The following is a 6,000-nucleotide window of genomic DNA, read 5'->3' on the forward strand; positions in this document are numbered from 1 at the left end:
GATACATTTTATAAAAATATAAGTAGGACTATAAATGTATAGATATATAGGTGTATAAATATCTACAATAATAAAAGCATAATATGCTAATTAGACCAGACAGCCAAACAACCTTCCAGATGTCATTCAGGTTGTCCTTATAAACAAAGCCATGGCGGCAAGGGCCAAGGCAGAGTAGGTCAGGGATAATCAGGCAGGCAGGCAAGCAAGTTAAGGGCAATTAGGCAGGTATGCGAGTGGTAAGGGGCAATCAGGCAGGCAGGCACAGTAGTTAGGAGTGATCAGCCAGGCAGGCAGAGTTGTTAGGGGCGATGAGACAAGCAGGTAGAGTGGTTAGGAGCAATCAGGCAGGCAGGCAGGTGAACACTTAGGAGCCAGTAGTCCTGGATTGTGAGAGGGTTCAGACTGAGCTGAGGGACCCCCTCCATCTCCCCCATCCCCCGCTCCATGCATGAACTTTGTGCTCTGGGCCTCTAGTGAAAATATAAAAATAGATACATCCTACTAATCATTTTGGGTCAGGTTCTGAGTAATTTTAGCTATAAACATTCAAACTCTATACACTTTTAATTCAGAATACAATTATCAGAATCCACTAAATTTGAACATTTAGTAGATTCTGATAAACATCTTCAAAATTATTTTTAAAAAAACATGAAGATCTATGAAACCATGTTCTCTTTTTGCTTAATGGGAAAAATTCGGTGGATATATTAAAAAGTAATTAAATATGTTGTTTGTGTTTTGGTTAAGATTTTTTCTTTGGCTTTTTTGTTGTAGTAGTTAATCCTCACCCAAGGATATTTTTTCCATTGATTTTTAGAGAGAGTGGAAGGGAGAAAGGGTGGAAAGAGAGAGGAGAAAGGGAGAGAGAGAGAGAGAGAGAGAGAGAGAGAGAGAGAGAGAGAGAGAGAGATTGGTTGCCTCCTATATGGGCCTTGACAGGGGCCAGAGATCGAACCTGTAATCCAAGTACATGTTTTTGACTAGAAATTGAACCTGAGACCCTTCATGTATGGGCCTACCCTCTAACCATTGATAACACAGGAGAGGGCATTCTATAACAAAGATAATTATTAAAGCAAAAAGTGAAGTTATAGGTTGATTTTACATTAAATCTTAAAAATGTTTATAAAATATTCTGAAATCAACTTAATATTTTTAAGATTATTTAATAGTAAAGGAAATATCTTTTCATTTTATAAACAAATTTAATGAATATATAGGAGAAATATGAGTAAAAGCCAAGGTACTATATCACATTGGGTTAATGATGCAGAAATGTGGTTTACATAGAACAAAATTCCTGATAGGTCTTGGAAGAGTCTTTGAAAAAGTGAATAATCTTTGCTTTAGAATGTGATAACTATTTAAGAAAATGCTGTTACAGCTTACATATTGTAATTTCTTTAGATACTTCAAATTGTTAAGACACTGGGGATGGGGAGGGGATGAGGGCATGTGACAGGGGGTAGGAGAGGTTGGGGGAAAGTCAATGGGGGAAAAAAGGAGATATATGTGTAATACTTTAAATAATAAAAAAATGGAAAAACATTTGTATAAATGTTAATCTACCCTTGTTTTAATCAAACTGTAATATAAAGCATCGGCCTGCATGCTGGGTCTTTTGTGTCCTCACCCACCAAGCCCCAACTGTAAAAAAATAAAATAAAATAAATTGTTTTTAAAAGGTGGTAAATTGCTCACTGAACAATAGTTTTATAATGCAAATTATTGTTTTTCTTAAAAGTGATTTTTTTTTTTTCTAAATTTCTTCATTTTCTCATGTTGACAGAAGAGATAGGTACACTATCAACAAGCACAACTTAATCAAGATAAAGATACTGTGCCATGGTAATCCTGGAATTTCTTTTCAATGCTTTCCAGGTTCTTACCATTATTTGTTGAACTACTTAGTCTTCCACTTCTTGAGTTCTTTATTGATTTGGAGCAATAAATCCCATTGTCCCATTATTAGCTCTGGCTATTGTGGCTCAGTAGTTGAGCATCAACCTATGAACCAGGAGGTCATGGTTTGATTCTCAGTCAAGGCACAAGTCCAGGTTGGAAGCTCTATCCCCAGGAAAGGGCATGCAGGAGGCAGCTGATCAATGATTCTCTCTCATCATTGATGTTTCTGTCTCTCTCTCCCTCTCCCTTCCTCTTTGAAATCAATAACAAATATTAAAATAAATCCCATTATTAGATTTCCTTTTGTATAAGTATAACCATACTGATTCTGCAAAAGATAGTATTTACCTAAACATGATTATAAAATTTCTTTCTACTCTTCAAATATCCCTAATCACCAACTAGATAAAGTATAAAAATTATAGGAATGCAAATATTATCTATGTTGACAATATAATTTGTGAGTTGCTGCCAATCATTGGAAGTAGATGGAGAAAAGACAAATGTGAAGTGTTTAGTCAAAGAACTTAAGGGAATTGAAGGTAGGAAGATTTTATGGAACAAAAACAATGATTTATATCTGGAAATTAAAGTGTAAGAGGAAATTAATAGAAGACTTTGTAAACAATAATTGTTGGTAGATGTAAAGGGAGGTGAAAATATTGAACTAATTTATTTTTGTTTTACAGCAGAAACAAATATTTTTGTTGATATGTTAAATAATATATGTATAAATATTTTATTTATAATTATGGAGTTAACCATCCATAGTAATATAAATATTCAGGTATAAACAGCTCTGAGAGTTACATTCTTAGTTGCAAGTAAGATTTTCAATGAAAAAATATTTTTCATTTGTAACTTTGATATTTATTGAACTTTCTAATGTTTTACTTTATTATAATATTATAAATATTTTTAAAAATAAGATTATATATTTCACTAGAGTGTCACATGCTAATTATTCCTGCTATCTTCTAGATAAATATATTTCAAAATATTGGGTATCTTTTTAGGACAACTTTTTTGAAAGGGTACACTTCATCATTGTCAGACATTATCTATAGTTGTGTCAGCATGACTATAGTAGTTATAATATGGTTTTCTGTCACCAAAACAACTTTATATTGAGCTTATTGTACTTTTTGTATAAAATTGAAGTGTTTTGGAAAGAAGGATCAGAAAATAAGTTCTTATGTCCTTTACATATGTAGAAAAACCACTAGTTTCCCTTCCTACAGCCTCACACTCACATAGAGGGTCCCCCTCCCAAAAAAAAACCAAAATGTATACACACTTTAGTTTTCTGATAGCTCAATTGATGTTTCTTTCTTCTCAGATTTAACCATTGGAATTAATAATTATTCAAAGTGTGTATAGATTTTGGGGGGCTCCTATATTTTGCTAATATGTTTCCAAAGAGTATTCATAACGATACAACTCTCATTTATTTTCAAGGAGATTTGAATTTTTATGTAAGTCATAATAATGTGGTTTTATCTATTTATATAAACAAATGCATATTTTTAAATATAGTTTATGCAATTTTGCAGAGTTTTTTTTGTTTTTTGTTTTTTGTTTGTTTGTTTGTTTTTATAAAAAATTACTGAAGCCCTAGCTGGTTTGGCTGGGTGAACAGAGAGTTGACCTGTGGACTGAAAGGTCCCTGTTCGATTCTAGTTAAGGGCATGTATCTTGGTTACAAGCTCCTCCCCGGCCTGGGAGTGCAGGAGGCAACCAATTGATGTGTTTTTCTCAGATGGATATTTCTCTCCGTCTTTCCCTCTCTCCACTCTCTCTGTAAAAATAATTGGAAAACTATCCTCAGGTGAGGATTAAAAAAGAAATCACTGAAAATACTTGTCCAAGTATTATATAAATGTCTACACTTATATTTGCAAGGCCTATATTTTTGTGTTTACTTGATTGATTGCAGCAGTTTCAAATACTTCTATCCACTTAGTAATCTTTGAAGAATTTCTCAAGTCTATCCTCAAACAAAATCAATTTCATCACATTTGATATTTGATTAGGTGTCTAAGGTAATTCTACATAATCATTAAAAGATCATGTTAATCTCTGTGTATTTTATTGAATTTAATTCAGTAGTCTATGCTGCAAGTTCACTGTCAATTCAAATGAGGAACAATAAAAAGGGATCGTTTAAATTTTTTTATTAATTACTTGTTGACTGATCTGATAAGGTTGCACTGTTAATAACAAAAATATTAATATGTCTGAGAAACATAAATAAATGTTCATTTGCAGCAGGAACTACTTATTTTATATAACAAATACTCTACTTGAATAGGTAATAATAAAAATGAGCCTGGTGTCTGGAAATTACTACTTAGCTTATTGCTCTTTTATGTGTTTGTGTGTTGTTGTTTTTCTCCTCACTGAGAACATAGTTTAATTGCTCTATAAACTTTAGAGGGTTTTAAAAAATTGCCATAAACTTAAATGAGATAAAAATGTATGCTAAGTAAATTGTCATTTCATTGCACTATTTTGTTGTTGTTTTTGCTTTATTTTTTGAGAGGTGAAATAAAAGGGTCAGAGTCATTACAGTTTTATATCAACTCAAATTTAAGTTGACACAGTGTCTTTCTAGAAGTTTTTAAAATTCCCTAGACTCAGTAAAAATGGGAATTAAAATTAAGAAACAGCAATGATAAAACTGAAAAGTTGCAAGGAGAAGCTAGGTTGAATATTGTCACAATTGTAGTGGTTGCTGTTTTCCTTCAGTTGTGCTCTTCAGTTTTCTTTTTACTTTAATGTACAAAATAGAATCTGTTAAACTTTTAGGACACCTTTTCATAGAAGCAGCCATATATATATATATATTTGTCAAAATAGGTGATGGAATGAAAGCAAATTTCCTCACTAACTATAAATTCTGCAATTACATGTGTTTGCAACAATGATTGGCACAATAGATGTTCATTGTAGGTAAGGTTGGTTGTGGGTAATAGACACAACTTAATGGTCTAATAACCATGCTTCCACATACACACAAACAAAAGATTTATGCTATTTTTAGACTACTTTGAATTCACTCTATTTATATCTAAAACAAATTTGTAAATCCTACAAATATTTCACAACTAACCTATGTCATGGCTGGAATTCCTGCTGAAGAGAATTAACGCTCCACTCATTATCAGAGGTCAGTTTCAGTACTACAAGACAATACAATAAGAAAGAAACTTCTACTTTTATCCTATAATGAACTAATTTGCAAAGTGGGGTAAATCAAGCAAGTGCTGCCACCTGACACATGCCTTCCCTTTATTCCTCATTTCATCAAATGCTAAGCCTTGGTAGTCACTCTTCCTTTGCATGTCCATATGCTTGTAGGGGTGTCAAACTCAATCAGAGAAAGGGCCAAAATCTAAAATCCAGCCTAAATCGCGGGCTGAATGGTTTACTGAACAGTCATAAACTGTCATTGTGATGGAAACGCAGCGGAGTGCAGTGATGACAGCGCGGTGCGGGCCACATTGCAAGGCCTGGCGGGACGGATTTGGCCCGCGGGCCTTGTGTTTGACACATGTGCTTTAGAGGAAGCTGACATCATTTATATCCTTGGAAGGAAGATCTGAGATGCTCTAAACAATTCATGTTGATCTTATACCCTTGCTGAAAATCAAGGACTTATTATAAATATGGTAATGAATACCTGCAGATGTCTGCTGAGAAAAGGATTTATCATCCTTAAAAGAAAAAGCCTGTTATTATTTTTTTACTTTGGAGTTTTTCCCATACCTAGCTATTTTCTTACGTGACTGTTTAGTCTAGAACTGCTGTTAATTTGATTCTTTATCATCGTAAAATATTCCCCTTTGTGTCTAATCATACTTTTGGTCTAAGCCTACTTTCTTTGTGTTAATTAAATTCATACCAGATTTTATTTATTACTTTTGTCATGATACCCTTTTACTCAGATTTTAACCATCTTTATGATCTTATGTTTAGATGTGTCTCCAAAAAATTTTTAGTCAGTCCTGTTTTTTTAATCAGTATAAATTTTTACTTTAATTAGAAGGTTTAATTCTTTCATAATTAATGTAATGATTAGTCTATCAT

The sequence above is a fragment of the Pipistrellus kuhlii genome, unplaced genomic scaffold, assembly GCF_014108245.1.
Source record: "Pipistrellus kuhlii isolate mPipKuh1 unplaced genomic scaffold, mPipKuh1.p scaffold_m20_p_8, whole genome shotgun sequence".
In the NCBI taxonomy this organism is placed as follows: Eukaryota; Metazoa; Chordata; class Mammalia; order Chiroptera; family Vespertilionidae; genus Pipistrellus; species Pipistrellus kuhlii.